General features: G+C 43.4%; 1 long non-coding RNA gene and 1 pseudogene across 3 annotated transcripts in view; one reads left to right on the plus strand and one right to left on the minus strand.

Annotated features, from left to right (window-relative positions):
- LOC142065852 (uncharacterized) overlaps positions 1 to 25,474 on the plus strand; it is a 49,398-nt gene that overhangs the window by 5,554 nt on the left and 18,370 nt on the right. The gene's annotated exons all lie outside the window — the stretch shown is intronic.
- On the minus strand, positions 1,797 to 24,767 carry LOC142051997 (leucine-rich repeat protein 1-like; annotated as a pseudogene).

The raw sequence follows: 25,474 nt of genomic DNA on the forward strand, positions 1-25,474 counted from the left end.
CTCCTCAGGAGGGCCTGGGGAAGTAAGAAATAATATGTTGGAGAGGGGAAATTTCCAAAGAACAGTTTTCCTCCTAGTCATCGCTGCAGAAAGGTAGCTTTGCACCTTCCACAGCTTGGGCTGTAGGCTAAAAGCTACCGCTGAAGCCACAGAAGACAAGATTAGGTATGACAGAGGTGTCAATGATTTGTATAACTTGAAAAGTGCAGTGCAGAGCTTCAAGGAGTAAAAATAAACACAGAAAATAACAGCAGAAACTTCATGGTTTGGGTTGTTTTTTTTTTTTAATTCCTGGCAATTTTCCAGTAGATTCTTTTGCATTTTGGCTCATTAGCTTTTAAAGCTAATTCTCCATCAGCCTGAGTCAAAATTGTTGCAGGATAACTACAGGCTCAGAAAGTCAGTTCTGCAGGTCCATGTTTGTTGTATTTTTATATCTCAGTAGGTTACAAAAATGCCTTATTTTCTGGTGTGTCTCCATGGAAAGCTCTGGGAGTGATTACAATCCAACAGCAATTGGTATTCCTTCTCCAACACATCTGGAGATCAGTCATGCCCTCTAAGCACCTCTATTCCACAAAAACAACAGTAAAATCATAGCTTCTCAGTCTGAACATTAGCATTTTAGGGCAGGGCTGGTAACGTATTTGCTCAGCGCTTCTGTTATGAACCTCTGTTGTAAACTGCTGATGGCTGAGCCAGATATACCCACTGGACATGAAATTTTTCATGTTGAGTGTCTGTCTGAAGCCAATTTTTCATTTTTAAATTGCTGCCAAAGTCGTTCCGCTGTTTTCAAGAATGGAGCCAGAGAGGAACATATTATTTCACCTGTGCTAAAATATCCTGGCAGAACAGTATACTTGTGCAGGTAAGGCACACAGAGGCCCACCACCAGCCTCACCAACATACCCAGGGAGCCACAGCAGTGCCTGGCACTTCAGGGTCCTTTTACTGCTGGCAAACGCCAGAGGAACACAGATATGTGCCAGCATAAAGTGTCTCACCCCTGGCTCTGTGTACGAGCAAGTAGATGTCGAACACACTGCTGCCAGCTCTCCTGTCGGCTCAAGTGGCAGAGGTCCCAACTCTCCCCTGGAAGGTGTCCCTGGAACCACACACAGCACAATTTGTGGCTGGGGGGGCCCCTAGATTCCTGTTTTTTGACCCCAGAAACGACAAGCGGTTGAGTTTTCAGAGTGTCAGGTTTGCAAAGCTTGGGTAGCCTTGCTGCAGCCCCCAGGGACACTCTTATAGAACCTTTAATTACATGGTCACGCAGTATTTTCCCCTCACAGGACTCCTGTGTCTTTCAGGGCTCAGGATGGCTAGTGCTTTTCTAATGAGCAGCTGTTCAATATTTGGTTTTCTCCTCCTTTCGCAGCATGTGGTTCTGGGGACATTATTCAAGCCCTGCTATGAATACAGAATTATTCATTTCTTTGTAAGCTTTTCTTTTCACAGTCCTCCTTGCTTAATACCTCTGTGCTCCACAAATGTAATTTTGCAAGACTCAGGTGAAGGGGGGGGAAGAGGAGAAACAGAGAGTAAGGCAAAAAAAAGCCATTCCACTAATGTGAGGAGACCTGATTTCAGATGTGTGCTTTGCAAAGTAAATATACAAATAAATCTGAACATTTAGCTGTTTATCTAATTGCAAATCTGTAGGGGACAGCATGCACCTGGGTGCACGTGCTGGCAGCAGGAGGGCTGCATGCGACCGCAGCCTGTGCTGTTCCCCTCCGATGGGGCGCCTGCTGCTCTGTGAGGTGATGATGGGTGGTTTCCAACTCCCTTTACCTGCTCTCTTCCCACTCGTAAACCTGGTATGTTTTAGCAAATTCCAGGTCTTCACAAGGGTGAGAAGGAAGGAGGTGACAACCATAATTAATGAAGTAATTTATGGCTGCTCTTGCAGTGCACGCTAACAAAGTCAATGGTATTTGAAGTTGTGTGCTGGGAACACCTGGATTAGGCTGTTCAAAACAGGCTGTTTAACATAATCTACTCATTGTCATCAAGCTTTAAAATTAACAAGTTCTCAAAGTTCGCAAAAACTGAGTTGGAAGCGTTTTAATTCTGTTTTGGCTGAGGTCCAAGAACTGTTTGAAGGGTGGAGCTGCAGAGAGCAAGACTGACTTACTCCAGGTGACTGCTGTGCAAATTAAGCTCCTGAAGGTAGATCAGGTCACCAGCAGTAGCTGGCAATTTCTTAATATGATTATGTATTAGTTCTGGTTTTCAAAGTTTCTTCAAACAAAGCAAACACATGTTGATTCAAGCAAGTTTGCAATATGAGGCTGTAGACACTCACAGGTCTTCATGCATTCACTCGCTTGGTCTTCACAGATAAGATCTGCTTTCAGAAATTTAGGTCGCTGAAACCAGGGGGAAAGTCTAGAGTAAAAAACACTTACCCTTGGTGGAGAAGGATCATGTTAGGCAACATTTAAACCAACTGGACACACAGAAGTCTACAGGACCTGACAAATGCAGCCATAGGTGCTGGCAGAGCTGCCAGTGTCATTGTGAGGCCACTCTCCATCATCATCAAAGGGTCACAGCAGTTAGGGAAGGTTACTTAGGACTGGAAGAAAGCAAATGTCCTGCCTTCTTCAAGAAGGGCAAGAAGGAGGATGCAGGGGATTACAGGCTAGTCAGCCTCGTCTTGATCCCTGGGAAGGTGATGTAGCAAATCCTTCTGGGAAACATTTCCAAATCTGTGGAGGACAAGAAGGTGACTGAGAGTAGTGAGCATGGATTTACGAAGGGAAGATCATGTGTGACCATCCCAGTAGCCTTCTACAGTGAATTGACTGGCTTGGTGGATGAGCAGAGAACAGTATGTTATTTTGACTTTAGCAAGGCTTTCCACACTGTCTCACAAAATATCCTCACAAAGAAACTGATGAAGTACAGAATACATAAAAGGACAGTGATGAGGGGATGGGACTAGACTGTGTCCAGAGGCTAGTTCTAGCCTCAGCTAGTCCATGGTTCTGAAACAGGTGCAGACTTTGGTTGCCCAACATAATACAAATTATTACATTTGCTATTCAACAGGCGTGTTTTAAAATTTAGAATACCTGAGTGCAACCAGGGTATCTGGATGAGTTGCCTCAGGTGCCACTAAATTTTGCTTTGAGAAGAGAATTTTGCCTTTGATATAAATGATAATAAAGCCTTAAATGAAAGATGAGGGTGGATAACACCATCAGTCATTGGCAGATCAGACTTCTGTATCCAAGCCTAGCAGCTGCCGTTCAGGCTGCAGCACCCTGGGCTGTTAACCCCTCTGAAAAGCCAGGGTGGTGTCTGCATGAGAGCACCCTCCATCCAGCTCCCATGGGGATGGGTACAGCACGAAGCTGCTCATAGCCCTGTGCTTCTTGATCAATGCTGGCTGAAGGGCTGCATGCAGGTTGGGAAATGGGTCAACCCTGATCTCTCTTTACATGCCATGCGGTTGAAGAGAGATGGAGGTGTTTGCCTAGCTTGGGGGAGGCTGAGGGGTTTCCTGCTCCTGGCAGGGGGAGAAAGTCTCCAGTGCACGTCCACGCATAACATGGGCTGCAGCAGCTGGGAAGTCACTTGCTCGAGGGATCTTCCCCTGGGACTGAATTTTACTCTCAATCCATAAAGCATAGACAAGCAAGGTAAGATTAGAAAATTGCTGAAGAGGAACAGAAATCCCAGCTGGGGCTGAGAAGCAAAGGTCTGACCGGATATCTGCACCCTGGCAGCGGGCTGTTGGCTTTTGTCCTCAGCTGTGATAGAAAAAGAGATGTGAGCAGGAGCTTCACAGGATGATGGTTACTATGGCTACCCCCACACCGTCCATCCAGGCATCCATCTGCTTGGCTCACAGGGCTGGAAAAGATACACTGCTGCTTTTGAAAGCTGATGGTAATCTATCCTTGCAGGCTGGACAGGGATGATATCCTCCTCTGAGATCAATTTTGCCCAGCGTTTTTTAAGCTATGAAAACTGTTCTAACAGCAAAGTCGTGTGGACAAAGAGGGTGTTGTTTCCTTTCAATAGTTGTCTTATTGTTTCTGAAGAAGGGGTACAATGATAACGGAGAGGTACCAGTAGGTCCCCAGCACACTGAAATGCCCACCATCTTCAGTGGGAATTTAACCCTTCAGATTTGCTTGGGAGATTGCATACTCCTGCCAGCGTGCTGCGGTGTCAGTTTGACACATTCACAGAGAATGGGGGATGGAAGTTGGAAATGCAGAAGCTATTGTCTGTAACTGTTTGTTCACGAGCTTTTTGGATGACCACATATAGAAAATGTGGGATAGGCGTATAGGTATTGTGGGATAGACTGGGTTTCTTCCTGCTGTAAAGTACTTGCTGCTCTACATAGTTGTGCTGGCAAGTGGGACCCATGGGGAAAAGTGCCACATGTTGTCAATGACAGTATCAGGCACCAATCTTGCAGTAGATGCTTTAGAAAAGCTGAGCTAGGAAAACTTTTTTGAAAAGTGTTTGTTTAAATTTTAAAAATTTAAAAAAAAAATCTCTTTGCTGGAGATTATCAGATAGAGTTTACATATTCTTCCACTCCAGTGATCCCGTGTGTGAAGACGGTCTTTCATTTAGAGACTGGTCTGGGATGAAAAGGAATCTGCCAAATGTTAATTCTCTTGCTCTTGGGCAGTTTCTTAGTCTTCATCATTCAATACTACTGTGATTGTTCCATTAACTGTTTTATATGGCTATTCCTCTTTGGAAAAGTCCTGCAAAAGCAGAATTCCTGATGGACACACAGTTAACTTCTGGGGACTACATGGGGACTATATTGCACTATGTAGGTAAATATGAAAAGCACAAGTGTGTATACAGTGCAGGCTTATCACATGCATATTGTATACATCCTTTTGAGTTGTGTACCTTGAATGCAGACTGCAGTTTTGTTTACTTCTTGGAGCATCACTGGTGTTAAACACAGTGGTGGCTTCCTCCTCTTGTTGTCGCTCTATGTTGGGATGCCGGGGGGCTCCAGGAAGCTGAAATCAGGTTCTTCATTTCCTCTGTTAGCTCTGTAACATGGAAGAAGCAATCATTTCACAAGTCACTAATTTGTCTTCTCATTCCCCACCCTGCCAGATTTATCTAAGCCCTCTGTCTTCCAGGAAACTGGAGTCTGTTACACTAGCAAGACAGGCTCTCCAGACATGACTGATAAAGGTGTAGACTATGGGACTTACAAACTATTTTAGCGAGAAAGGCTTTGTTACCAAGGCAAGTAGGATGTAATGTGGTGACAGCAAACAATAACCCACATCCCGGGCATAGAAGTGTGTGTATGCATATATATATATTTAAGTATATGTGTTCATTTCTGCTTGTCATCATAAATCCATCAAAAAAAACCAGTTCCCTCACCTAATATTTGGTGTAGCAGATGCTGGGCTGCAGGCAGTATTGCCTTTCTAGGGGAGGGTGGATTTGAGTTCCTAATCTTGCAGCCTTAGTCTGATTGTTTGGGGATGCTGAAGGGCAAGATGAACGGTGTGCCCTTCCTACAGCCCATTCTTCATATTCCAACTTGCCTGTTGACTGGTTCCATTTATATAAAGGGGTTAGAATACATTAACATTATTTTCAGATGTCTGATTTTTGACTTGGAAAATTGTTGGTTTCAGCTTCTCTGCCAGATGGCTGAGGAAAGAGCAGTCTGTGCTTTGTGCTAAATGTTTGTGTGAAAATCTGAGGAAGTGGAGTCCAATTAGCACAAAAAGCCATTGTGGTCTTCCAAAATCTGGGAATGGGAAGTCAGTGAAATAGAATAAGTAATCACCTGCCTAAGATAAAATTAACTGCAGCTGGGAATCAGAATGGTACCTAGTTGAGTTCACAAGCCTCAGAAGTGATTAGCTATCACGGGTGACAGAAATGAAGCACCATTCTGCCTCTGATGTTAGGCATCTTGACTCCACAACTGTAGCGTGCCATCAGGAAACTCATTATCTACCACATGTATCCAAATTCTGCTCTGGAAACTGCTGGGAAAAATCAACAGGAAAAGGCATCCTGAACTGTAGATTCACATCCACTTGAATCCTAATCTAATCTACTCAGCATATAAATGCATGCTTTTGATCTGAAAATGTGATGCCCTTGACCAAAGTTTGTTCCACATTTTATGACCTCCCACAAAATTAATTTGTAATAAGCAGGAGAGGATTTACTGGAGGGAGGATGGGGGGTTGCACCCCGTACTCCCTGTATATTGTGTGTGATCTGGGCTCATGTGAGGAGGGACGGGCTCTGTAAAAGGGTGCTGGAGGAGGACTTTGCACTTTGGCCTTTCTTGCTCCTCAAGACTCCCAAAGAAGGACCTTCATCGCTACTCTGCCTCCTGAAGGCAGGTGGAGGCTGTGGGGGCTGAGCGGTTGGAGAGATCCAGCCTGGAGAGAGGCACTGGTCAGGGCGTCCAAGGCGAGTGTGATGTTGCTGAGGGGTAGGTGTAGCCCCTTTGTGCTGAGGGGTATGTATGTAGGCTGCTATCTCTCTACAGCTATCAGAACAGCATACCATGCCTGTGTCTAGGCTTATAGCTACATCCAGCTCTGCAATAATGTTTGACTTCTCAGAGGTATGCAAAATTCGTGTGCAGTCTCCCCCAAGCTTCCTCTCACTGTTTTAGCTCAGAGGATACAAAATCTGTTTCTCTCTTCCTATTCTAGATTCACTCTCAACAGCACCAGTCCTGCTTTGTCCCTTTCCTCCTTCCAAAAGGGGATGGCTGTTGCCAGCCTTCCTTTGAATACTCACACTCACGTACACACCAGAGCCCAAAGCTTCACCACAAGCATTTCAATGGAGACACTGGTCTAGGGATATTCCATGAGGAATATATTTTTGTTGACCTTTAGCATGTCTGACAAGCTTTCCTGGGTTTTGCAAAACTATGAAGGGAATGTGCTGTGCATAGAGCAATTTGAAACAATACAGTTGTCTCCTTTTTAGAGTCAGGAAGTAAAAATGCAATATTAACTGCCTTGCAATTGTCAGTGAAGGAGGGAATCGTGTAATAGTGTTAGCTGGAATTTAAACTCAGTTAATGAAAACATCTCCCTGCACTAGAAAAAATGCCATTAGATTTCTGATGACACAAGTAAATAACGTTGGAGAGTCAGACCACCTGAAATGCTGGGCCATCCTATCTAGACTGCGTTTTTCCTAGAAAGGTTGGTCTAGATGATCCCTGAGGTCCCTTCCAACCTGAGATTCTGTGATTCTGCAAATGCATTGGAGCAGCCATTGCATAGATGCAGAGGGACATAAGGAAGAATTAACCAGGAGAGGGGAAAGGGCACTCCTGTGTATCACAGAATCACAGGTTGGAAGGGACCTCAGGGATCATCTAGTCCAACTGCGTGCTGCCCAGTACAGTAGAGAAGAACCACACAGGTGTTCAGCTCCCCATTTGAATCATGTCTGGAACAAGCTCTAGTGAGAAAAAGTCCCTGGCCTGAGGGACATTTGAAAAAGCCAAGAGAAACACAATTGCTGAAAGGATTGCCACCACTTTGCTTTTAGGTAGGGTCCCTGGGATACAGGTTAAATAACTTGCCCAAGGTAACAAATAAGCCTGGAGGAAAGTCCAGCAACCAAAACCCACAGCCCAGCTCAGCGCCGTACCTCTTCTTGTTCTACTAGGATGTGCTCCATGCCTTTATCAGAATGCCATGGCATTCTGACGCTGGAAAGGGAGTGGGTAAAGGAGTGAGACAGGTTTGTTTATTTTACGTATTTAGCACTCATTTAACTTGGAAATTACTCTTGAGATTAACAGTATCCAGTAAATGTGAGCTGTTGAGGAAACGGGCAGTAAACTTAGCTGTAACTCTCAATACAAAAAGAGTGAGCAGCTTCCCTGTGCCATTGCAGTGTATTGTGGTATGGTCATCTTTTACATAATCACAGAACGGTAGGGGTTGGAAGGGACCTCTGGAGATCATCTTGTCCAGCCCCCCTGCTTGAGCAGGGACACCCAGGGCAGGGGGCACAGGACTGCGTCCAGGCGGGTTTTGAATGTCTCCAGGGAAGGAGACTCCAACCTCCCTGGGCAGCCTGTTCCACTGCTCTGTCACCCTCACAGGAAAGAAGGTTTTCCTCATATTCATATGGAACTTCCTGTGTTCCAGTTTGTGCCCATTGCCCCAAGCCATCAACCAGATAAATTCCTCCCTGTTTCTCTTTCATTTGGGCCAGGCTTTTAGCTGGGGTAAGTTGGTATAATGTATCCAGGCCTGAGATGCTTCTTCAGAGCCACAGCTGGCAGGAAAACTGGAAAAGAGAAAGGGCTGCTGCAGTTCCTATAGAGGAGGAGCAATTCAGCTGTATCTTTAGACACAGAATTTATGGGAGCACTCTTCTCTCTGCAGGAGCCATACTTCACCGCCCTTCAGATCTAGCTATGCCAGCTGAAGTTTTGGGTCACTCCTTGGCTCTGGTTACCTTTGTGGTTGAGTGTTGGAAACTTTTGAAACTCAGATCAGGTGTGTTGGTGCTTACACAAAAATCAGACCTAACTTCGCACCTCAGAAATAAATCCATAAAAATCTGTAATATTTAGTCTGCTAACCTGTCTCATTTTTGGGGGGGAGACAAGAAAGAAAATAAATATCCCTCCTAAGTATTCCTTTGCTTTTTTCTTTTTCTCTCTGAAATACAAAATCAATAAGGAAAACACAAGGCAAAGCCTTTGGGAAAAAAATTAAACAATTTGTGTTATTTCTTAGGATGCTGGAAAGCCCTGGATGCCCGAAAGCTGCTGCCTGTAGGAGGAGTCAAGATAGTGAGTTTTCTCAAGCACATATTCTTCTGGTTTGAATTCACCACTTAACTCCCTGATATTCTCTTTCTGATATATGATTTATACCCTCATACATCACTCTGAAATTTGGTATAGTGCTTCTTTTCCTCCCGTGCAAGTTTTAGTCTTTTATAAACATAATCTTCTGCTTTATAAAAATCAGTTTCAAAATAGACTTTGGGCCCTGTTTTTAGGCATTTCAAGGTCAGATGTTTAATCCCCTTGGAAGCAGAGGGGATTACACATGAACAGAGACATCTGTTCCTGTGTGAGCAGCCACACCTGGCGTCTTCAGGCTGCCTCATGCCCAGGCCTCCGTGGGGTTCTCAGATTGTATCCTCCATGGCCTCTCTCATGTTTCAGGCCTGATTTTTCTTTTTTTTTTAAAAAGGCGTTCTCAGAGCATATCTGCCAGGTCAGGCCTCACTCAGAAGACAGCTAGGAATGAGACTGGCTGTAACTTCCCACTTTGTCCATCATACCAGTTAAAGCAGTGTACTGAGATACGTGCAGCCAAGGTATTCTGCCCTGTTTGAAGCACAGGTCACCATCCGGTAGACAGTCTGCTCTGTACAAGGTTTTGGTGTAACTTAGAAGTGTGTTGTCCTGAACATCACTGATCAGATCTCTTTTACTGTGAATGATCCACTGCATCTTGGCTTAATGCTGCCTTTCTCCTTCAAGTCCCAGCTGAGTCTCCCAGCATCACAGGTGAGGGATGCTGCTTAGGGCTTTCACCGCACACCACTGATGGAGCTTAATCACCTATTTCCAGAAGTGCCACCTCTCCCTGTAGCCTCTGGCAGCCTGCCTGGGTTGGCTGTCTTCTGCAGATCTCACTCATGGGTACTTACAGTTTTGCTGCATATTGTTGAGGAATACCTTACATCTTAGGGTTTTGAGGATGCCTGCCGTTCAGTGGGGTGCCTTGAAATTAAGGAAGTGCAGTACAGTGAGTGGCAATACTTAAAAATCCCCTATGAGACCTGTCTCTGGAATTTTATAGCCTTTGAAAAATGTTCCCATTGATGGGAACAACAGTATTGCCTCCTTCTTTTTCAATGTCCCACTGGAAGTGACATCTTGTCCCCAAAGCCCCATACTGTACCTGACCATCTGTACAATCTGTAACGTGAGGAAACTCTGAATCAGCCTCCTCAAGTGATGTGCTTACGCCCTGGAGTACGATGAACACAGAGCACTGTTTGCTTGAATAGCTGCTAAAGTTATTAATAGTCTTAAAAAACATCCTGGAAATTCTTCTCAGTCCATTCTTAGTGCTCGTTGACCTCAAACTGGCAACCGCATGAAAATATGTTGGGAGGGGAAGCACGGATTAATATAAGAAAATAGAAACCACATGGTGGAGGGAGGGAAGATCAACAAGGCAGTATTACTGAAACACAGGGCTCCTTCTCATTTCTCATCCCACCTCTTCTCCTCCTCAGCATTTTTGATCAAGGATTACTGTTTTCTAACTGTTCTTTATTATTCCTATAAAAGGGCGAGTCTGGCTTTCTCAAAGCGACAACCCAGCAGAGATCATATTTTTGGCTAGTATTAATTATTGCCACTGTTAATTAGAAGGAAGGCCTGTCTGACCCTTTGTGCTGTTCTTAGATGTCTCTTCATCTCCAGTTTGCCTAGGTTTCAGGGCGATTTTGGGGCATGTTTGTATCTTGAAGAACTGGGCCTGAAAAGAGAGAAGCACGTTGCATCTAATCATGTCGAAAGACTTTGAAATGGTATTTTGCATTATGAAAGCTGCACATTTGTACTATAATTGAATAGTAATAATGATAGCTTAACTAATAAAGATGAGATTTCAAAACACATTTTTCTTTCACAGCTCAGCCTATAATTCTTAAATGGCTCCCTGCCAACGCTTTGAAAGCCAAAGATTATTATTTGTCAGCTATTAGAAATTGTGTGGTAAAAGTCTAATCTCCTGTGCTTTGTGCTGTGTGTACTACAGAGCTAACAGGGCTACAGAAACATTGCTACAGAAATATTGCTTTGGAGGCTTTGCACATATTGTATAACTGCTGGGAATTTGTCGGCCCTGGACATAAAGAGGCTAGAAATGATTATTTTAGCATACATTTAGAATGTGGGTTTCTGGCTGGGGAGTAAAGGAGGAGGTATAGCCCTTATCTAGTGCAAGGATGGACAACTGAGCTGCTACCACCACATTAAATGACATTAAGGTATAGCCCGTATGGGAATCATAAAAGTCGCCCGTCCCCTGTGCAATCCTCACTTCCTTTCAATACTGCTGTCTCTTATTAGTGAATGGATCAAGCCAGTGTTAGTAATTTCCTCATACTATTTTGTAGGTGCATCTTTACACAAGCGGTGGAGCTCTGATATCGACCTCAGCTTCTCACAACAGTTTTATTGCTTGTTTTTAGATACGAGTCTGCTGATACAGCAGGCTGGTAATGGCCATTTTGATGCTGCACTTTGTTCCTCACGTATTTCAATAATTAGACGTTTGATAGCATTGCTTAACAGAAGTATGACTCTTACAGTCTAAGAATCCTCTTTCATCCTGTGTTATCTTCATTTTACCCCTCCAGAGAAGCACAACAAACACACCCTGCCACCTTTTCCGCCTTGTCTTCAGCGTTTGGTAGTAATGCATGTGTCACCTCTCTGCTTGCTTTTGTTATACTCTAGCAGTATGCAGTCAGTGTACTTCTATACATTCTTGACTTACAGGCAAGCTTTATCATAATGATGTCATTTGTTTTGTCATGCAACCAAAAAAGGAACCTTCTGGGGTGTTAACTGATCAGTATTGGCAGACTGGTCTTTCTGGAAAAATATTGCTCTGAGCTCACTAACTTAAAAACAAGGTAATTAAATTGAACTAGTGATGCAAAAGATACCCTTTCAGATTTGTTTCATGATTTTTTTTCCACAATCCAACTTACTGTTTGCACTACCCTAAAAATGAGAAAAGAATCATCATTTTATCTTCCACTGACTTCACATTTTAACAGAAAGTATGGTCTTTATAAGCTATTTTTGATCTTTTCTGTGGTTTTCTAATAAATTGAACAGAAAAAAAAAAAAGGAATAAAACAGAGAAATCAGTTCAGACCTCAGGTGATCCCAAGAGCACAAAGTTTGAACCACAGGTTGAATATGAAGAGGATAGTGAGGTCTTGCTCATCTAGCTCCTTTCCCTGAATTTAGAGCAAAGGAATTTGTACCCTGTTAGCTCTGCATTCTATTTAGTACCCCAGCTGGAAACTGAACATAAGGGAAACAAGAAACCATCCAGCACTGTACAGATGATTTGGACATACCCAGTCAGCACTTGCTTCACTTCTGAATTGTGCACTTTTCTGGAGAGAGCATAGGCAGCAAGGACACAGGATGTGAACCTAACCAAGGCAGAGGCAGAAGAACATACAGATTCTTTTCTGAGGATTGGCTTTATTTTCACAGAAACTCACAATACTGACTTCGATCACCTGAGCTTGTGCTAGCAGCGCCAGTCAGATGATTAGGGGATGAGTTTTTCTCTTTTTTCCAACTTTGCTGGATAAATCAACCAAAAAGCTCTACTCAGGATCCATTTTCTTTCCTACAGAGAATTATTTGCTGTTTTCTGCAGGCTGTTCAGTGCCACCAACATAGTCAAACTTTTGCCAGTGTTGTGGGCAGAGGTCTTAAGAACTCACCCTAAAAGTTGTAATGAGAGAAAAGTGGACATGGAAAGGATATGTTTGAGTTTATATGGGCTTTGCATTGCTGTATATGGTCTGACTTAATTTGATCTGATCTTCCCTGGATGATGGTGATAGGTGTTGTGTTTGGGATCGCTGGCACTTTAATGCAAAAACATTGAAGGCAGTGGCTCTCCAATGCTTAGCTTTGGTTTGCTTTGGATCTAGACATTCCTGTTATTTCTAAGTAAGTACTAGCTTACAATGTTGAGGTTTTCTTTTTCCTTAGAAAAATATTTGATAACGACTTGTGATCCTTATGGGTTTCCTTTAGGTTAGGCTTTCAACTGAAGAACAATAAATGAGTACAGTTCTACGCAGCAGAAGTTTTACAAGCACATAAATTTTCTAGGCATAGCTGCGAGATGGTCTGGATTATCTGGTTAGGAATTTCAAAACTGATGTTCACAGAGGTCATGGATCTGTTGGCCAATTGGGAACTAGATGTCTCAGTGCCATAACTAGCCTGGACACAAAATGCTGAAGAGAGAAATGTTAAAGGGCCTATCCACATAAATTTCTATGCCATAAAAAGTTGGAAGGATGCATTAGATCCCATCAATTTAATGAAATATTTACAAAACCTCTGAATGTCTAAACAATTATCAGTTTCTTCATCTATTTAGACTGCTTGCTTCTACTTCTACAACTAAACTTCTAAACTGTTACTCTCATTCCGTTACTCTTCTTGCTACACATATAAAACTTTCAAGTAGCTGGCAACTCATTTTTGTTGAATCTTGGCTCCTGAGAGACAGATCTGGAATATGTTTGCAGTGGGGAAGTCCAGCAGGGAGAAATTTGCTGGCTTCACTGGAGCAACAGAGATCAGAAACTTCTTCCAGGAGACCCCTTTGCATGTAAATGGGTTTGAACAAAACCATGTATGGGTAAATGAGTAGAGAAAGGGCTGTCCTGGCAGTGATGCACATTTCACCTTCTAGGACTTTTGAAAATAGAAGATGCTTTAAACAGATGAATCCCCTTCAATCAGCTTTCATTAAAAAAGTGAGCCACTTTTATATTTTAAGCAAGCATGAAGACTGAGATCCAACAGGACTCCTAAGGATGGCACTGATCACAGGTGTAACTGGTACCACTGGATCTGAGGGTTTTATTTCATGTCTTTAAGCCCACTGTTCTTTGGTCAAGGAGCTTCTACCCAGGACAGGAGTTCTGTACATGGCAGGCGTGTGAGATTTGGCTCTGTGTTGTTACATGTTCTGCACAAGAAACCAGTATGCACTTATCCAGCTGCACTTCTTTAGAAAATGTTTTAATTAATTGCGCTGATCTCAGGAGACAGTGTGGGGCAGCATGTGTGGATTTTGTTATCTAGAATGTTCTGCTAACTCATGACAGAGTTGCAAGGGTCAAGGTTTTTTTTTGAAGTCTGCTCTGAAAATTCAGCCTCTGCTTTTGCTTTTTTTCTCCTTTTCTCACTTGTTCTTACTGATAAGGGTTTTAGAGGACAACTTACGCTCACATGTACATCCTTGTGAATGTATTGTCATTGAGGACACTGAAATTTAAGTGAGATGGTCTGTTGAATCAGGGAGTTCTTTAAAAGTATGTGCCCACCTGAGCAATGTGAGGGGTGTCTAAAGTTAGTATAAATATTTAAGACATCAGACCCAATTCTATCATGATAGCAATTTATCAGATTACCTTGACCTTTGGGTGGAGGCCTGATTTGGCTGTGTGGCTCATTATGGCCTCATATGAAGGCTGGAGTGCCAAAAATCGTAGGTATGTCTATGGCTGTAAAGTATATTTGAAATTATATTTTCTTGCTCTATTTGCTAATTTCAAATATTTTTCAAGCGCACAGTTTAATCTGCTGGTTTCTGTGAACCCAGCTTGTTTTGACTGAATTGGATTAGAAGCCCTTGCACTGGTAACACTGAAGGAATGGCAGCCTTGGGCAAGAGGGCAGCCGTGACCATCTGGACCAGGCTGGGAAAGACAACCTCTTCCACCAGTACAGCTGGACCTGGGAAAGGACATCTGTCCAGTAACCAAACTAGCACTTATGCTGCACATTAATGAGGTAGAGATAATTAGGGTGCTGTCATTAAAGACCTCTTAATCTGAGAGGGGAGTCAGCTTGTTTGTGAACAGATGAGGTCAGTGTAGCTTTGACCTGAAATATCTTACTGTTTACTGTGTGGCGTACCAAGACCCGCAGGTCGTGTCCAGGGTACACCAAAATCCCCTGTAGCTGCTTTTAATCTGCCTCAGTTACTCTGATTGCATATTTGCAGAGCATTTAAGGCTGGTTTTATGCAGTGACTGCTCACAGTTTATGCATAATACTAACTAACTTTTTCTTCTGGAATTTTTTGATTGTGCAATCAAAACACTCTTCTCCCTCTAAAATCCATATGAGGGCTTGTGGGGACAGTTGGTATTCACTCTGCAAATGCTGGTGTACAATTTTAACAGGTGTCAGGCAAATTCATCTAAAGAAATTATAAAGCTTAATGGTGTCTTCACTCAACATTTGTCATTTATGCCATCCCATACAATGAAAATATGTTGTTGACTCAACTGTCCTCAGGAACATTCTCCATTTGAAATTACTTCAGCGATGACTGAATATTATTTAACTGGAAGTTTAAGAGCAATAAGTAGTGCATTTTAGAGACTGCTGATAAGATTGATAGGAAAAGACCTTTTTCTCATTCAGACTGTAAAAAAGAAGCAATAAATTAGCTGGGCTGACCTCATCAATAGGAGATAGATTACACTTTATCAATCAGAAGAAGTCTTGCTCTTATATCTAACTGGTATTTGAAACAATGGACAAGTTAAAAAAAGAAAAAAGGCCTGATGCCTATGGAAGAGGCTATGCACTTCCACTTAAAATACGCACAGAAAATTGTTAAAGGCAGGAAATGTGGAAGGCAAAATATCTGAGGTGAAGCAGACAGTGACAGAAAGTCTCTTAGATTAATTAACACCTTTAAAACCTACTCATTTCTGACCACACCAATAATGATATACCAAATAAAAAGCTTGAATTAGAAGTATACAAGGCCAGACAAGTTCTTACCAGTAAAAGCAATAGCCCAAAGAAATTAGTTAAACCAGCCTAACCAAACAGGCAGCATAATGGACCTTTATTATTGCTAATGAAAAATGCAGAAGAAATGACCAAGTGATTTGTAAACAAGGTTCTCTAAACAGAGAACAGCCAATACTATGACACACTTCTATTTTTGCTCATCTAAAGTATTGAAAAATGATGAATTGGGTGATTCAAGCCCATGAGATCTTACAAAGATAATAAGAAGTTTAATTTCTTTCTGGTGTCTGAGGTCTTTTGTATAGTCCATGTTTTTGCAGCCAAAAGGCTTGAAGCTTACTTTAGAAGAAAAGAAAGAAGGAAAGGGGGAAAAAAAAATGAGAAAGCAAAGTTTCTCCTGTAATCCCTGGTCACCAGAGCTGAGGCTTCAGAAAAGTCATTAAAAAATATGATGCTTCTGGTTAAAAACTACAAGCACTAACAACATGTCTGATGCTTGAGTCAGCTGAAGGGAGCAGTTATGATAGCAAGGCTGCTTGCGTCAAGGGTGTATAAGATGTCCAAACAGATAGGCAGTACAGGAATCACCATAAACATTGCCAGCTCTGTAGAAGGCAAAAGTCTGTGTCCTTGCCTCCTCTGTCTATAGATATGCACACATATAGCTGTGTGCTATATATAGATGTATAAATAGCATATATAGATGTGCACACAAATAGCTCTGCATGCATGGGATAAAATAGCCTGAAGAACAGAATAGTCACACTCTGAGCCAGTGAGGGCAAGAGCTTCAACAGAAGGGGAAGAAGCAACTGAGACAATAACTCACAGGAGAGAAAGGAACCGCCATTTTTTAAATCACAGAGCTAAAAGATCTATTTTATATTTGCAGTGACAACTATGTTAACAATCCCCATCTTCACAAGTCTTGAATGCTCTCTAATGCTTTGAGTAAAATCTTTGCTGGCTGTAAAATTATGGCTAAAAAGAAAACCGCTTTAGTTGAAATCCACTGGCTCACTTGTATGCCAAGCAGAGTTGTGTGTCTGCTTCTTTGGCTGCCCCCTGGAACAGCCCAGGTCTTCCCCATGTTAACTATAACACCATCAAGTATCACATTTGCCCCACGGCCTGGCAGCACCCCTGGAGAAGCCTGCCTCCCTAGACATCCACGCCACTGAAGCCTACTTCTGTACATTAAGTCATCTAGAGCAACGCCCGGCACTTTGGCACTTCTCAGATTGGAGGAGAGCAGAAGAGAGACTTGGAGAAGTCTGTTTTGTCCTGTGAGACACACAGCCCCTTCCAGTCTCCTCTTTCTTCTTCCAGGAAAAGCCAGCCCTTATGTTAATCACAGCAGGTATGTCACTGGACCCTTGGAGGACAGCCATTCCCAAGCCATGACTGCTGCGTCTGGTCTCTGTTAAATGCTGTAAACATGAAACTCAAGTGTTTGATTGTGCAAAGCAGCAGTGCAGATCTGTGACTCACCATGGTCATGAAACCACGGCACCGTGGCTCCCTGTGGCAGCAGCACATGGCTTCCTGCACCCCGAAGGCAGCGCCAAGTGACAGGGGAAAGAGGCAAAGGTGCAATCAGGCTGTTGACTTACATGGGAGGTGACACCTGCACAACGCAGGAGGTGACACCAGCTGTCCATAAGGCTCCCAAAACACTCCCCCCCCCCCAACAGGAATGGACATGGGGGAGGTTGTATTTTATTCTTCTTGTATGTGCATGACTCAACGTGCCCCACATTCACGGGAGCTCTGGAGCAGGTTTCCACAGCTGGATGCACCTCCTTGGCTGGGTGCACATCTTCACGGGACACATATTGTTTCATTGTGCTGCCAGTCGTGGCAGGTAACTGTGGATGTTTTACTGCTGCCAACACTGGATCACCTGGCAAGGTGCCTCTTTCCCTCACCTTTTTTCTCTCTCACAAACAGATGCGAGCCAATAGACAGAATATGATTTTTTTTTCTTTCTTTCTCCAGATGCTTTGCACTCAGATAGCTGTTTCCGTCAGCAGCCCCTCCTCTCCCAAATCTGAGTGCATGCCTACGTGCAGCTATTCTAGCCTGGCCGCAGCAAGGTCAGCAGTGGCCTGCAGATGCAATACAGGCAATCGCCCCATTTAGTTCAGAGTGGGTGGAGGGGGGCTGGGTGATTGAGCTGGCACAGGTGTAATGGTGCTGAACATCAGTGTAGCATATTTTTCCTATTCTCCCACTTGTACACACTTAAATCACCTGCAAGGTTCATAATGTGGCCAACCTTGAATGCGTTTTCACAGCTTTAACCCCCAAAACCAAGGCTTTTGCTCCCCCCCTCTATCACCAGTCACATTTCAAGTCCCTGCAGCACAGCAGGGAGATGCTGCAGCTGTTCAAACAAACCATTTCTGGAAATGCTAACATAGGCAGGCAAGAGGAGAGTGTGCCGATCCTAATGCTGTTCTTTGGAAATGGCCGAACCATTTGGCCACGATTTTCCACTGAATTCCAGCTGGAGGTAGTACCACCCCCTTCTCTTCCAGAATAAAATATTTCTACCCTTACTGTTACAGACTGGTAAGGGTTTTGGGTTTTTTTATTTTAAGTCTGTATAATAGGATACAGAAGCCTGCCACCAGCCCTACCTGAAGTGATGAATTACAAGATCCTGCCTAAACTCATTTACTTATGGTACAGCATGCACAATTCCTGCCCTGCAGAGTTTACAGTGTCAGCTGCGTTTTGTACTTGTCACAGTGAAGTGCTCAGGATTTCTCAGCATGTAAGTGAAGTCCAAAAGTGGAGTTCATCAGCAATCCCAAATTGTAAGAAATAATAAATGATTCAGGAATGCGGCTATAAAAAAGTCTCTGTATTGAACCCTTGTAAATTTTAAGACTGGACCCTGAAAATCCTAAGTTATGTTGACTGGAACAATTTTTAAAAGTTCATTGTAACCAAAACTACAGGCTTATGTTGTGTACATTTTACAGCATTAATGATGCTGGGTTGCCATATGTTTATTGTGCTTGTGCCACTTGTACAAAGTGGCTGTAAAATGTTATTTTCCCAACATGATAAAAATTAACATCCTTTAAGGCAAGGTTAAATGTTCACTTTAAGATACATTGCTAGAAAGTTCGGCCTGTAATTTATGTGGTGACTTAAGACAGTATTAAGAGACGTGAGTAGCTATGTATTGCTCCAGGCTTGTTCAGAGACTTTGGGAAGGGAATATTATTTCTCCCTCACTTGCAAAGGGGTTTTGGACCTTTGTCTGAAAAACACGCAGGTCCACAGCTCACTGGTTCAGGGATAAGACTCTCTTTAGAAGGTTTGAATCATCCAATCATGCTGTACAGGGGAGGAAATAGGCAGGCTTTATCTTGTTAGCAGGCTGCTTCCCATTTCTTAGGTTATTTGTTGCTTCTGCATCCAGTTTTCCGCCACCAGATGAGAGTAACTGTGACTCTGATGACAGGTTGTGACATGCAGGAAAACCAGAGCCCTCAGGGTCAGCAGGCAAGTTTAATCACTAAACCAGATGAAAATCAGAATGAAAACATGTTGCTGGGAGTAAAAAAAGAGATTTGTTTTATGAAGAATACTAGAGAGGAAGGAAAGGATGTCTTAATATTTTTGGCTGTGTCTGTTGCAGTGTTCAATAGTGCTCTCTCTTTTTCCAGATGAGTTGAGCTGCGAAGGTCAGATTTCTGTGCTGCCTGCGTGGTAGAGGTACTTACGGCAAGGCAATTCTAAGTCATTCAATATCTCTTGACACTTTACTTAATAATTGCTTCAGATGACCCAAGGGTGAAGTCACTACCAGCATTGCTACAACAGCTATAATGGCACACTACTGTCACCTTAATGACTTTATGTACTGCTAAGTTTAATGAAAAATGTGCCACTTCAGTGAGGCCAAAGATACCAGAAAATAGGGTTTGGGAAATAACAGTATTACTGCGGAAATGTCATCTGCTTGGTGGTTGAAGATATTCATTTAATAAAGTTATAAAAATCCTCATAAATGTTCGACAGCTTTATGTAAATGCAATAAACCAAAGGTGTAGGGAGAAGAAGTGAATCTCATTTTGCATTTATGATGCGCAACAAAATTATAATGTAGATGAGGACAAAATGACCTATAAATGTTAAACACATGGTTTAATATATAATATAGCAGCAGCAGCTCTGCTGGGTGGACATGCACAGCACTGTGACATTATGGGTGGGTGGTGAAAGAGCAACGCACAGCTTCCCCTCCTCCAAAGTAAGTGTAGGACTTTGTAAGCTCAATCAGAAAAAGAAAAAAAGAAAAAATGAGGCATGTTTGTGAGTCTAACTCTTGGAAGCTCAATGCCGGTAAGAGCATGTGTACCTCTATTGAAAGTTTTATGATAAAGGGTTGAAGTTCACCATATGCAGAAAGCCAGCACAAGGTCTTTTTGGACCGCAGATGTATTCAGGGTGAGAGCTGCAGACTTGTCTTTGGTCTAACTTAAGTTCAAATTGCTGTGCAGCTGAAATCTCACCTTCAGAGCTCTTCTCATCCCATTAACAGTGGAAGGACAGAAAGCTGTGAGGTGTCCCACCGAGGACCCCTCAGCACAGCTGGACGGAAGGGTGGGTGCTGCCCCCCTCATTGGCTGTCTGTCCCTCGCTGTCCACTCACCCCCTTTGCCTGCAGACCTGGGTGCATGGAGGACCTGCTGCATCCAAGCCACATTCAGTTAAATCTCCAGATTGCTGCAAGCTCCAACACGCTTGTACATTGCACAAGCACGTTGGGAGAAAAAAAGTCATCTGTTTAAAATATGACTATCATAAAGCAGATCACTGATGCTGTTCTTGAACATATGTTAATGTAAGCCATGCAGCAAATAATACTATAAATGCCAGCATCTTCTCTCTTGATAACAAGTTTCCTCTTCCTATTGACCTTTGAGCACAGGCTTATTTTGATGTATGCATGATGACATTTGTGTCTGGGTCTCCTCCTTCAGTACAGAGCGTGGCCAGTGCTGCTCAAGACAGTGTTGCTGGATGTCAATATACAGCAGGTTTTATTTCTGCCTGTAGTAGACACCTACGTGCAGAGAAGCTTCTGGTGATGATCCTGCCCTCCCTCTACTACTGATTTCCATGGCAAACTGGGACCTGTGGCTTGCTACCCTGCCCTGGCTCTGGGTAACCCACCGCGGGGATATGGGCTACGATGCAGGAGCTCAGGGGCCTGACAACACATCCTGGCATACAGACAGATGGACGTAAGTTGCCCATGAGCTGCTGAGGTATTACTGACTGCAAAGTGCCACACTCTAAGCCCTGGCAGTCTGGCATCTGCCGGGCGAGCAGCTCAGGCGGCCGTGCCAGGGCTGGCACTGGCAGCCTAGCAGCTGTAGCTGCCCACAGGTCACAGCCCTCGCAAACCTCCTCTGTGTATTAAAGCTGACCAGTCAGCACAAGGCGGCTTCAGCTTTTCCATTTGTTTTGCTTCCTTGCCCTCCTCTTACTATAATCCCTTTCTGTCATTTCCACTATTGCAAATCATTTATGAGAAATAATTTCAGAGTGTAAATCAGAGTGAAATCAGGCCCTGGCAACAGGGGCAAAAGGAAGCCAAAGACAGATAGCAGGAACAGATTTGATGCTGTAACATCAGCAAACCTGCCAGATTTCTAAGCAAAGAGCTAGAGACTGAGTTAGACTGACTCATCACTATGTTTGCGACTCTGGGGAGGTTTGCAGCTGGTTGGGTAAGTAGCTGAGCAGAGAAAAAAATGTTGAGCAAAGAAGAAAATAAATCCATGCCAAAGGCATACTGGCTTTGATACCTCATTCCCATGCTGAAATTTAGACAAAGGGCTGTTACGGAGTTGTGTTTTCTTAATGTCTAGAGCCTGTTTCAGACCACGTTCAATTAGATCTGCAGATTGCTGCAAGATCCAATATGCTTGATAATGAGTTTCCTCATCCTGTTGACCCTTGAGCACACATGTTTTTTGACATATGTGTGAGATTTCTCCAATCCACCCATGGCCTGACAGCTAGGGTACCTTTTCGGGAAGGAAGAGGTGTGAGACTGCACGCCTGTCAGCTAGGGTCACCCTAGCTCCCAAGCCTCTCTGATTGTGACATTGCTGCCAACACAGCTGTCATCCCATTTGGAAACACACACCCCATCAGGAGGCTGAGCCACATGTTGGACCTCATGTGCCTTGAGGTGTCCAGACAGCACTGCACATCCAGGCAGAGGACCATCTTCACTAACCCTGGCCTCAGGAAGATCTTTGCAGGGGACGTTTTAGGAAAAGAAGCATCCAGGTACTGAGCGTGGACCCCAAGGCTGGGTCAGGATGGCATTCCAGCAAACTTTAGTTTTCTACTATTTAATGTTCTTTTTACTTTAGTGTTGTAGTATTTAATGTGGACAAAATAATTTTCTCTGTACTGCATAGGTGGTAGGGTTATGGATTTGGGCATGTGTCTGGTCTAAGTCCTCTCCCATTGGTCTCATGGTGCCCTATACATTGGCTCACATCAGGGATACGGGCTGCAGCTCATGCAGATGAGCAGCTTTGTGTTGTATTCAGCAAGAGGCTGAAATAGATGGGTGGCTCAGGTTGGTATGGGTGTGCACAACTCAATACACGTGTCCCTAACACAGCCTGTTAGGTGGGTGCTTGGAGGTCTGGTCACAGAATCCAGTCTCACCTACTGTGTAGACATACCCACCTCCATCTCATTGGATCGCTTTCCTCTGACTCAGTCTTTTGAGTTGCAAAGCCAATGCTGGAGGACACTGCATGCGTTCTTGGCATCTCACCTCTTCTTTTTTGTACATATTTATTTAAACCTGAAAACATGAAATAAGCTGCAGCTGGTACTTTTCTCAGTCAGTGGAAGAGTATGTTACAAGGAAGCGGTGATATATGAATTGCTTTCCTTTCAGGGAGCTCTACTGGTAGGGATTTTTTTCTTCAGTTTTTCTCCATTTTTTTTTCTTCCTTATTTTTTGTTCAATTCTTGGATTTTATCCAGCTGTCAATTGACCGGGAAACTGAGTGTAAACATACCAGACTTTCAGATCATTAAATGATTGTGTTTGTTTATTGCATTTCCTTACAGTTTGATTCAGCTTCATCTCTGACCTAAAGCAGAAAGTACAAGAGGAATTGCTTGAAGTGAATATGGGTTTCTAGGTCAAACAGACCTTAGGGGCTGAGATTACATGTGTGTGTCTTATTTGTCCCAGCTGTTGAGGTCTATGTTTGTTTTGTAATGACTATTTGTATTCTGGTAGTTCCTATTAGGCAAGAAGATACTGAAGCATAAGAAGTCCTGAAGAATTTATAGTCTACTTGTGGCTGAGGTGCAACAAGCTAATGACACAAGCAATAGGAAGGAAGGTGGGAGGAACAGCAGGGATAACAAAAACAGGATTGCGTGGTTATATAGATGATGTATGTGGGTAGACTGTGGTTCTGAATCACATGCAAGTATGGACACTGCTGAAATCCAAAAAGCTGACACAGCGTTGCTCGCCCTTGTACACCAAGCCTCTTGTGGACAGCAGGGTTGGACACTGAGGGCATGGACCTGGTAACACAGCTCAGGAGAGCTGCAGGAAGATGGCAATGGTTCCCTTGCTTATAACGATCCTCTGAGAGACCTGGGAAGAAGGGAACACTCCTGAATAAAACAGAAGCTTTCCATAAAGTCTTTCTGGGGGGGCCACTGCTGATATGAGAGGGAAAGGAGGCAGGCTACTAAATGACCTTTAGTTTTCGACTTATTATGTTTTTTTTCCTGTTGCTGTGTTTACCAGCTAATGGTATAAAGTCAATGTTGTCTTTGATGTGTGCCAAGATATTATCAGTGTTATGCACAGCAATTCATTCAGGTGGGAGTAGGTAATAGTCTAGGAACAATTTTATCTATCCATGTTATATTCTATAAAATGGCTTCTGCTAATTCATACTGCTGTTGTTTGCCTCATAGTGTTTTGCCAACATTTGCCTATATAGCCCTTGCCTAAAGGTGGACTCATCTTGATGTGTGAAGCCATATGAACCCCTAATCAGGAAGTTTTATGTCCTTACATAATTTCTGATGTCCATGGCAATCTTTGTTATTGAAACTCTTGCATGTAAGAGGCATAGCTAGTCATGGTCCATTAGGAGGAGCATAAAGGCACAGCATCAGTCCAAAAGAGTCTTGTCAGATTAGATTTGACATTAAATGATGCACAGAGATGTGCTGTCAAACAAGGAAGAAGCAGAGGTAGGTCTTTTTACAAACAAGTAAGTTTTCGGCTTGCTTTTTTTTAGAAAGTGCATATCACGTTTGCTTGTGAAGTCCTTGAAACAACTTCTGCAAGTTTTGGCAGAACTGCTCTAGCTGGAGACTCAGCGGAAAGAGGCTGGTACTGGTGGTCCTGAGTTTCTCCCTCCTTGGCAGTGCACCCTTTTGTTTCTTTCTCTTGGTTTATCTATCTGGGGAAGACAGTGTTTGTGTAATAGCACCTGCTTCTTGCTAAATTCTAAAGCCCACATATTGCTTTTTCCTCTCTCTGGGCAGAGAAAGAAATGTGAGGATGGGAGCACAGTATGGGCAGTTCAGATTAAACCTTCTTCGGAGTGTATTTCTCTTATGGGCTTGAGGGCGGGGAGAAGCTGCCGGTCTTTTTCTCACAGGTGTATGGACCATGTTCAAAAGGTGCTCGTATGCTCGACAGATGCTTTCCTTTTCTCATTTGCTTTCATTATTAAAAATAAATAGCAGCGAAACACCAAGGGCTGGAGTGCCTGTTTACATTTCAAAAATCAAATATACAAATCAGATTTCTTCCCACTTTGAAAGGAGTAAAAAGAAATTATGAGAAATTTTGCATATTTTCAAAATATTTTAGATGTGAATGCAGTTGTTATTTTCTCCCTCTTTAATTTCTGTGAAGCCTTAAAGTGAACCTGTCAGAATACCCAGTGCAGCAGAGTTTAGAAACAAAGTATAATCAGGAAAGGGAGTACCATGCCTTACCATCAACGCTGTGCCACCCTGGTAGGTTGAACTGCAGCTCCAGGTGCAGGCTGAGCCCTGTCCTGTTACCATCAAGTGTTGTTTCCTGGGCCCGGATTCGATTTCCACTCCTGACTAAACCCACCCACATGCTAGACTAAGCCCTGCAGCGCCTGGCGTTTCTGTTCTGAGCAGGCTGCAGGATTCAGGAGCTGCCTGGGAAAATACAGGGATATGATTCAGCCACACAGGTTTGCTTCCTCACCATTTGTGTTAGCAGAAGGGAAAGCCAGAGGGGAATTCAAAGGCAACCCCGCTGTGCTGAAAACAAGCTTTGAGAGATGAAGGGTCACAGCCTTGTAGCTGGACACAGTCAATCCAAATCTTTTATTTTTTAATAGCCCCACCAGAAGCTAATATGGCTCATTAACAATAAAAATGCACTAGAAGAGATGTGCTATTCACTGCTCAGATTTTCATGCTGCAAAGAGCACAAGGACAGCTACTTGGGGGCTGCTCCCTGAGCATCTTTGGCCCCTGTGTGAAATGACATCATTTTTTGCAGACTTCCGCAGAGTTTGCAAGAATGGCTCTTAATTGACCATGATGTCTTTTGGCCACATCCAGCACCTGCAAGAAAAATCCACAACGAAGGACCCAGGTGGATGGAGAATGGCACAGATATCCCCCTGGTGCTGCCGGCCTCTGGGACATAGGTATTTAGGAGCCGATATGCTGTGGCTGGGGTCTAAAGCATATGGTTGCTTTGGGGCATTATTTAATTATAAAGGCTAAAATCTCTAGCTTAATAGGCAGTCAGACCAAAGTGTTCTCTTACGAGGGGAAGATAAGATATTG

This window comes from Phalacrocorax aristotelis, chromosome 1 (assembly GCF_949628215.1).
Source record: "Phalacrocorax aristotelis chromosome 1, bGulAri2.1, whole genome shotgun sequence".
NCBI lineage: Eukaryota > Metazoa > Chordata > Aves > Suliformes > Phalacrocoracidae > Phalacrocorax > Phalacrocorax aristotelis.